We start from the raw sequence: 10,000 nt of genomic DNA, 5'->3' as shown, positions 1-10,000 counted from the left end.
GTCCAGATCGACCCAAAAAAATAACCCCATCACTAGATCGCCGTATCATGGTGGAGGATCGCCAGCATAGTGGAGGAGGGTCTTTAATGATCTGGGGTGCTTTCTCGTCAGCTGGGACCCTAAAGTTGCAAGTAGTGAAAGGCCGGCAAACATCATTGAAGTACATTTCAATGCTTGAAAATGCTTTTATCAGGACTGAAGGTCCACGTCTGTGTGGAAGAAATTGGATTTTCCAGCAAGACAACGCTGCGATACACACTTCTCGACAAGCACGAGAATACTTTTCTTCAAATAATATAGAATTGTTAGATCATCCAGCATGTTCTCCGGACCTCAATCCCATTGAAAATCTTTGGGGATGGATAGCCAAAGAAGTGTTCAAGGATGGAACCCAGTATGATTCGATAAAGGAACTTTCTGATTCAGTTTTCAGTACATGGGTCACAATTCCTTCACAACTGATAAAAAAATCTTAGTCACAAGCATGCCGAAGAGAATTTGTGAAATAATTCGTAATAATGGAGGCTATACTAAATACTGAAACCCTTTTTAGTAATTTATAATTGCCTTTTGTTAGATAAATTATCAGTGGTCTTATCATTTTGACCAGGTGAAAATGTTTGTTTTTTAAAAAAATAATTATTAGATCAAAACTCGCAATGTAATATACAAATATCTGTACGTGATGTGCCAAGCTAATCAATAACCTTGTATCCAGTAAAGCAACCGTCCCTGACGTTATTCCAATTATAGTACTCAAAAAATCGCAACCAGAACTAGCGCCCATACTTACAAAACCTTTTAAACGTTGTCTTAATGAGAATTGCTTTCTATCACCCTGGAAAATCTCATCAGCTTGCCCTGTATTTAAGAATTCAGGTGATCGGAAATCTCCCTCCCAGTACAGGCCAATAAGTCTCCTGTGCGTCATGAGTAAGTTGCTGGAATTATTGTTAAATAGAGAAGTAATCAACCATCTCAGCAAAATAACCTTCTTAGTGAGACAAAATATGGTTTCCGTTCTGCTAGATCTACAGCAGATGTGTTTACAGTTATATCTCATAGGATTAGCGAATCTCTCGACGCAGGCAACCTTTCTAGGGTAATTGCTCTTGAGATATCAAAAGCCTTTGATAGGGTATGGCATAAAGGTTTATTTCACAAGATCTTCAGCTATGGTATAACTGGAAATGTTTTCTCAATTATCAAATCATTTCTCTCTGATAGGTTCATAAGAGTAGTATTTGATGGGCAAAAATCAGAAGCTCACAGTATTAATGCTGGAGTCCCTCAGTGTTCCATCCTGGGCCCAACTCTCTTCCTGATCTACATTAATGATCTTCCAAATCATATCCTTACATCAATTGTAAACATTTATGCTGATGGCACTACCATCTATAGTAGCATATCTAAGACCGTAAACGACCAAGTTCTCTCTGATTCTCTCTCCCCTGATCTTAAGCACGTGGTACAATGGGAAAAATAGTGGCTGGTTATTTTTAATACATCTAAAACCAAGCTTCTATCTTTACATCAGCAACGCTCTGATCCCCATCTGGCATCAATTGAAATGAATGGCTCTCGTCTTGGAGAGCCCTCATGTTTTGACAGGCTTCTGGGCTTGACCTTTACTCCTGATCTGAAATGGAACACGTACATCAAATCTGTTGCCAAAGTTGCTGGAAAAATGGTGGGATCCTTCTATCGATCCAGTAGATATCTCACTGCTGATGCAATTCTCTATATAAGAGCTAAGTTCGTCCAAGGATGGAGTACTGTTTCCACATCTGGGCAGGAGCTGCTAGAAACGACTTATCCTGCCTTAATAAAGTTCAACCTAGAATTCGTAGCCTCATAGGAGATGCCCTTTTTTCTTCCCTGCAACCTCTGTCCCACAGAAAAGATGTAGCGAGTTTTTTCTTTGCTTTATCGTCATCTTCATGGCAAGTGCCCGACTGAGCTTCAATCTATGGTCCCCCTTGCCAAACTTTCACACGAAACACTCGTCTAGCTGTAAACACTATCAATAATTCTCCCCACTCTTTATCCGTACCTAAACCTAAACGTAGATTCCATGAACAAAGTTTCTTTCTTAGAACTGCACGCTTGTGGAACTGTCTTCCTTTTACCTACTTTCCAGCTGACTACAATATGGTTGTCTTCATGTCCAATGTAAACAAGTTCTTGATAAGTCGTTCACCTTAAGTTAACAAATTTAGTGAATTTCCATTACTAACAATTACTATATTGTTCAATTGATTACTGTACACTTTTTAACCCTTATCATCGAGTAGCCCCTGGCCTTGATAAGTATGTAAATTTTTTTTTTAAATATTTTTTTTTAAATATTTTTTTTTATATTTATATATATATATATATATATATATATATATATATATATATATATATATATATATATATATAGGGTGTTCCAAAAGAAACAGTGCACTGAACACAAGAAAGGATATTTGTGTGCCAAAAGAAACAGTGCACTGTTGATGAACTGAAGCCTCAGGATTCAGAAAAACGCGTACTCTTCTGTCGGTGGTTTGAAAATTTTATTCTAGAGAAAGGTGAAAACATTTTAAACCATACATTCTTCAGTGATGAAGCATGGTTCCATTTGTCCGGGTACATGAACAGTTAGAACTCTAGAGTGTGGTCTACAATAAATCCTCATGCTCTGTTTCAGAAGCCACTCCACGATCAAAAAGTTGGTGTTTGATGTGCTTTGTCAAGGCGGCGTATAATTGGACCTATCTTTTTTGAAAACACCATCATATCTGAGTGTTACATTCATAACATCCTGGAGCCATTTTTTGATCAACTGACGGAGCAAGAAAAGCAACAAGTTCCAGCAAGATAGTGCAAGTGCACATACGGCTCGTGTCAGTATGGCTGCAGTTGGTGATGTCTTTGGGGATTGTGTGATCTCTCGTCGGTTGTGGCACACCTCGATCACCGGATTTAACACCTTCTGACTTTTATTTGTGGGGCAAATTGAAAGGCTCAGTGTATGCAGACAATCCTCGAACTACGGATGAACTGAAGCAGAGAATAACAAGTGTTATTCAAAACATCAAACCTGATGAACTTGAGTGTGTTTTTCAAAACATGCAGCGTCGCGCTCGTTTATGTCTGCAGGTGAATGGCGCACACTTTCAACAGTTATTGTAGATCATATCTTACTGCACGAGTCAATCCTCAATCGTACTTTAGTTGATAAGGTATTGGATTTGTGAGTATTTGCAATAAATAGTATGTTTCTGTGAGTTTTGTTTCTTTGAGTTATTAGCATATTCCTACTGCACTGTTTCTTTTGGAACACCCATTCGTATATATACATATAAATATACGAATATATATATATATATACACGAATATATATATATATATATATATATATATATATATACGAATATATATATATGTATATATATATGCATATATATATGCATATATATACATATATATATTCGTATATATATACATATATATACGAATATATATATATATATATATATATATATATATATATATATATATAGTCAAACTTCTGTCAATGTTTATTCTTACCACTTGAGCATATATAAATAAACAACAGACTGCTAGATTCCTATGACCACGTCTTTATCCACCTTTCAAAAATCCATATACTTAATGGACCGTTTCGTATACGCATGAACAACTAAATATAATTATATATCCTGGGTTTTCATAGGTAAGGGTTTTCAGTGTTATTGTTTTTCGTTTTGGTTTTTCTTTTCCTGGTATTTCAGAGCATTAGTTTTGGACTTCTGAAAAGTCGCATATATGGAAAATCCATGGTATATAACGATATTTAGTTGTAGCGGATATAGATTTTATGAAAGGTGAATAAAGACATTCACTAATATCTAGCATTTTCTTGTTATTATATATATATATATATATATATATATATATATATATATATATATATATATATATATATATTAAATAAAATAGGCGGAAGTTTCTCAAGAGCAGTTTTCGGCTATCATTTCATCAGGAGAAAATCGATAGCGTAAAAAATAATATTATGTCGAAAGTTAAAGAATTCTAATGGGGAACTATTGAATGTGCCAAAAGTACGGGGACAACTAAAATTAAGTTTATTAACGTTTAAAAACAATTAAAATATTGGCACAACGAGGGGGGGAAGCGGGAGAAAATATTCAAAGTTCCCCAAAGAGAAACAATGCGTTGGATATTTCCTTTTGCCGGCGCAAAGAAGGTTTACGCACCGCCATAGAGACAGACTCCAAAATCTTTAAATGGTTTCTGGAGTCCGCTCTATGTAGCACCTCGAACCATTCTATTTTATATCTATCGGCACAGCACGGGTTGTCAACCAAATGTTGGCCAATAGCAAAGTCCAAGGCTGCAGAAGGAGGGAGACTACCAGATCCCATCCTCCCTTGTCTGATCTTCGATGGAACATGCTGGTTTATACAAGTCAAAAGATGCAAGGATGTTCGCCCAACATAACCAGCATCGCACTGGCATTTGAATTGATACACAGTATTGCTATTTTGGATGTAAGGTAAATTATCCTTGCGAAAAGAAGGAAAAGCAGGTCTCGTAGTATATACCAAACGCAAGGACACAGAATAAAAGCAGTCGTAAATACTTGTGCGAATCTGTTTGGAAAGTCTGTTACTCTTTTTCCCATTCCACGAAAAGACCTAATCCGTTGGATTATTATGTGTGGGGCGTTGTTGAGAGAGATGTTAATAAACATCCTCATAACACTAAAGATTCTCTGAAAGCATCCTAGTCAGAGTAATGCAGAATATCGACGAGGACCATGTTAAACGTGTCTGCCAACGGTTTAGGTCTCGAATAGAAGCTGCAATTGATGCTGAGGGTGATTATTTTGGAATAAAGTTAAAAAAAATAATATTTTTGTTTATGGAGAATAAAGTGACTTTTTATAATACCGAAATTTTTGTCTTTTTGATTATTTTTAAAAAGGAAATATATGTTCTCGAATACCAAACGCACCCTGTATATATATATATATATATATATATATATATATATATATATATATATATATATATATATAGAGAGAGAGAGAGAGAGAGAGAGAGAGAGTCAGAGAGAAAGAGATATGTGTGTGTAGATATTAAAAATTATTAATATTTATTAAAATAATATTTTATATATATACTATCAGAAGTACTCGATATTTCTCGGAAACATAAAAACAAAAAACAAAATAAAATAGATTAAAAAGTGTGTATCATATTTATATTAAATACCCTGTCTACTTCTCGCAAATCGTCAATCTTTTCTTATACCTGTTTTCCCACATCCGTCTCCCCGACCCTCTTTCATCTCCATCCACTCAATTCCTTTCTCTTCTTTTGATGTATTGTATTATAAGTCATTTACCTGAGCTTTTACACTCGTCTCAAAAATATAATGAAATCTATATTTGTTTTAATTTATTCCCTGACAACATCAAGTTTCTTATATTCTCACTCCCCTTAGTAATATAATGAAACTTATATTTATTTTAAATTTATACCGGACAACACTGTGCTTCTTGTCCTTCCTTCTCTATCAAACCTATACGACATAGGAAATATACTACTGAATTATTGTACAGACCTGCTCTATCTAGGATATCGAGCACTGACTCCCAACCAATGCAAAGTGTCTTTTTGCGGTATATAATATTATAAAAAAAATGCAGTGAGAATCTTTCTCATGGGCAACTGCTCTATGTTGGATCGTGCTATCTAAGATATTGATGAGTACTGAGCAAAGTCGAGTAAGCACACTTGCTCTATCTAGAATAGGTTAACTTATACCACTTACTAAATATAATACTACTATTATGGCTCCCAGGCAACATCGAGTTAACAAAAGACAGAAGTTCTTTCTTCCAGGCAACGCTGTATTTAAATACATTGCTCTACCTAGAATATTGAGCACTTTTGGATTACTATATACCATTTATCCTCTGTAATACTGTACACTTACATTTATTTCTCCTGTCTTGTGTGCTACTAGAATCACCGGATAAAATTAAGGATGCCTTCAGAGCACTACTAAACGCACCTTTTAAGAGTTTCTTGTACCTCCCCCTCCCCCGAGTCTAAAGAGAAACTTAAGAAACGTTAAATAATTTTGAAAGAAACTTCCGAGTCATTTCCGGAAGGAATACATTGAAATTAGTGCTTTATTCCCAAATTTTCGCTGACACCCCATCTCCCACTGACGACATTTGCTCTATAATCCCCTTAGCGCTGCACTTAGATATTCGAGGATATTTTCATTACCTTGCTCGGCACACACACACACACACACACACACACACACACACACACACACACACACACACACACACACACACACAACTATATCTTTATTATTCTATATATTAATAGAATAGCGTGTGTGTTATTTATCGCTTACATCCGAGTGACTGTCGTTTAATCGTTATGGACTTCCATTTCTTGTAATAAATAATTTTACCAAGAATTCTTCATAAGTTTTGGTTTCGGTTTCGATTATAGCTGATGGCACTCAAGTCATTTATATTTTTACAAATAACTTTACTAAGAATTCTTCATAAGTTTTGGTTTCGATTATCGCTGATGGCACATATGTGTTCTTTTTTTTCATAAGTTTTGGTTTCGGTTTCAATTCAAGCTGATGCACCCAAGTCATATGGATATATTTTTTTATTTTTGAAATCGCAGCTTTATAATATATAAAAATCGATATAGATATCAAATCTATAATAATATATACGAAATCTGTAAGAAGTAAAATATCATATTTAAGTGTACTTTACGATCGAGCTATGCCAGGCGCCCCTGTTTGCTTAGATAAATAATTTCGAAGTTTTAACAAAAGAGCTACAATAATATCAGAGTGTCTCTATTTACGCTGAACATCTGCAGAATGCCAACATCAATGTATTACATATGAATGAGTCCCCTACGGAATTTCTACGGGTCCCACTAGTAAGTATTATTCTTTTTATGGAATCCTTTTAGATGAGTAATTCGTTTTTTATTTTTTTTTATTTGCGGACTGGTATTCTCATCTTCATAGTTGCTGATTTCTCACCACGTTTTGACCAACAACAACTATGAAAGACAGTAATTACTGTCGGAGTTAACCATCTGAAGACGGCCAGAGGATGAGTTGGCCGAAACGTGGTGAAAAACAACAACAACTATCAAGATGAGGATAACAGCCCACAAATAAATAAATAATTAAATATCTTTATTATTTACTCACTAAGAGTTCGCATACAAATCACTGTCAGTGATTACTCGTTGGCAATAACAGGTGATCTTTTGTGGAGTCCGAGTGAGAACAAAGTTTCTAGTATTCTCTTCTTCATCTGATAACCATTGCAAATCAATTTGTGTTCTCGCAACAACTGTTTAATATTTTCTCGTTGATAACAAATGTGGTTATAAACCATCCTAATGTTTCCAGTAATCTCAATGCCTTTCCAGTGGAGGTTTGAATTGGGCTCTCACCTGTCGATTATTCCATCCTCTCTCTAGCGGTAGGAGGTGTCAGATTATGTATTTTTTAAAAAAACATATCTGCCTTGTTCTCTTGTGTTCGTGTGTTTCACTTCTTTTGTTGTATTCTTCTTCTTCTTATTATTATTATTATTATTATTATTATTATTATTATTACTATTACTACTATAACTATTTCTATTATTATTATTATTATTATTATTATTATTATTATTATTATTATTATTATTATTATAATTGGCGGCTCACAAGGAGCTTTCACACAGGTCATACAGGATTTCTCCTTGAGAACAACCTGTAGTGTCCCCTGGAAGCTGAGTGACAACAAGTCTCCTCAGATTTCCAGTATATTCTCCACCTCTTTCGATAACATTTGCAAATGAATTTTCATTATCGCAATTATTATTATTATTATTATTATTATTATTATTATTATTATTATTATTATTATTATATAATGTTATTATTATTATTATATAATGTTATTATTATTATATAATGTTGTTGTTATTATTATTATTATTATTATAATATAATGTTATTATTATTATATAATATTATTATTATTATTATTATTATAATATAATGTTATTATTATAATATTATTATTATTATTATTACTACTACTACTACTACTACTACTACTACTACTACTACTACTACTACTACTACTCCAATAATATAATTTTAAAGGAAGATAACTTGTTTAAACTATTTGTTTTTTTATTGCATATCGCATTGAAATACCGAACAAAACTAAAATGATAAAAAAAACGGAAAACTTCGCTGAAGTTCGCACAGAATGAGACGCGTTGCAGATATTCTACCATTTTTTTTGTGTGTATTTTTAATGATAAATATTTAGTTATGAGTTGCATTAAGACATCAATTTAGTACAAGAATGACTGGGAATATGCTTTGCATTTTCTTCATTTAAAATCAAAAACAAAAAAAAAAAACAAATAAAACTTTTTATGTCTGTTTAAATAAGACGAAAATTAAAATTAATCATAAAATAGTTTATCCAATATAAAAATGTATAAAATAATTGAAATGCCGAAACCCGTTCTAAAGTAGAAGTCGCGTCTTTATAAAAGTGAAAGAGATAAAAAATAAATAAATAAATAATAATAATAATAATAATAATAATAATAATAATAATAATAATAATAATAATAATAATAAATGAACGAAAATTTAAGGTATTCAATTTTCTCCCACTGCAAGAACGTAGACACCAGGGTCGAAAAGTGAAATTGAGAAGTCAGTGCTTCCCCCCTGTCCTGCAAAAAGTACCTGGGCAGCTCTGTCGGCATTCTTAGGTAAAGGCACCTCCGGCGATTAGAGAAGTAAAAACCTGGGAGAATGGACCTCCTAAGACTGCATAGAACTAGTATCACATTGCAAAATAGACAGGGACCAGGTAATTACAATTACAGGAATTTTCTAATCTCTGTTGATTTTGGGGCTTGAGGATAAAACGAAAATTAAATTTTTTTTTTTTTGTGTTTCTTTTTTTTTTTAACTTTCACTTTTACTTTCACTTTTACTTTCACTTTTAAAAATTAATACCTTTCGTTTTCTCATTTATCCGAATGTCTATTTTCGTGATATGGCCATTAATTATCGAGTTAATGTTGTCTTCAGTTATTTTTTAATCAAACAACTGGAGAGAAAAATATAAAATAATTTATCCAGATGAAATTTTGAATTAGAATATTTGGGGGGACTAAAAATAGCGCACGATATTTTATAAATAGAAAAATTTTTGCTATATAATTTTTTTTTCTATCATTTCAATTTTTCTATTGCTCATTTTACTTTCAAAGCAAAAAGAGATTAATAAATGTTCTGTATGTATCATGAGCACTTTCGATTCTTTGTTGAACCATCTCCAGGCGACAAAATACGTGTGTATGCTCATTTGCGAGTGCTACTAATAGTTTATAAAACGGAATTTTGCAATTTTAACGAAATATTCCGCACTTATATATTAACAAATCTCTTATTTCTAGATTCACTGTTCCTTTCTAATTCAGAAAATTTTGTATAGGAGGGGTTTTTTTTTCATTTAAAAGAATGTTTGGTATCAACTCAAATCGAAGCTTTACATTTTAATCGATAATCACAAAGCTCACATTGTACATACATCTAAAATACGCTGATGATATCCGACCGACTGCAATAAGAATAAACTTTAATAAAAACAAATTGCATCTTAATTAATCTCTGATATGATCGAGATGTTCGACCATAGTAAACTTTATTAAAAATTACAATAAAGAAAATCTGATATCTGAGTGTTTTGTACACGAAAAGAACTTGAAATTAAAGTTACATTTAAAGTTGATACAACTTTTAAAAACTTTTCTTCCTTGAGTTTTTCTCTGAAACAATTCTTATAAAAAGTAAAAAAAAAAATAAATTTAAATCAAAATGAAATTTGAAAAAAAAAAAAAATG

General features: G+C 32.8%; 1 protein-coding gene across 3 annotated transcripts in view; it reads right to left on the bottom strand.

Moving 5' to 3' along the window:
- The window catches only part of LOC145254815 (potassium channel subfamily T member 2-like), a 534,670-nt gene that overhangs the window by 523,991 nt on the left and 679 nt on the right, over positions 1-10,000 (bottom strand). The window lies entirely within an intron of this gene.

The sequence above is a fragment of the Euprymna scolopes genome, chromosome 30 (assembly GCF_053919585.1).
Source record: "Euprymna scolopes isolate OS-2025 chromosome 30, ASM5391958v1, whole genome shotgun sequence".
Classification (NCBI taxonomy): Eukaryota; Metazoa; Mollusca; class Cephalopoda; order Sepiida; family Sepiolidae; genus Euprymna; species Euprymna scolopes.
This window is presented reverse-complemented; position numbering and strand designations above follow the sequence as displayed.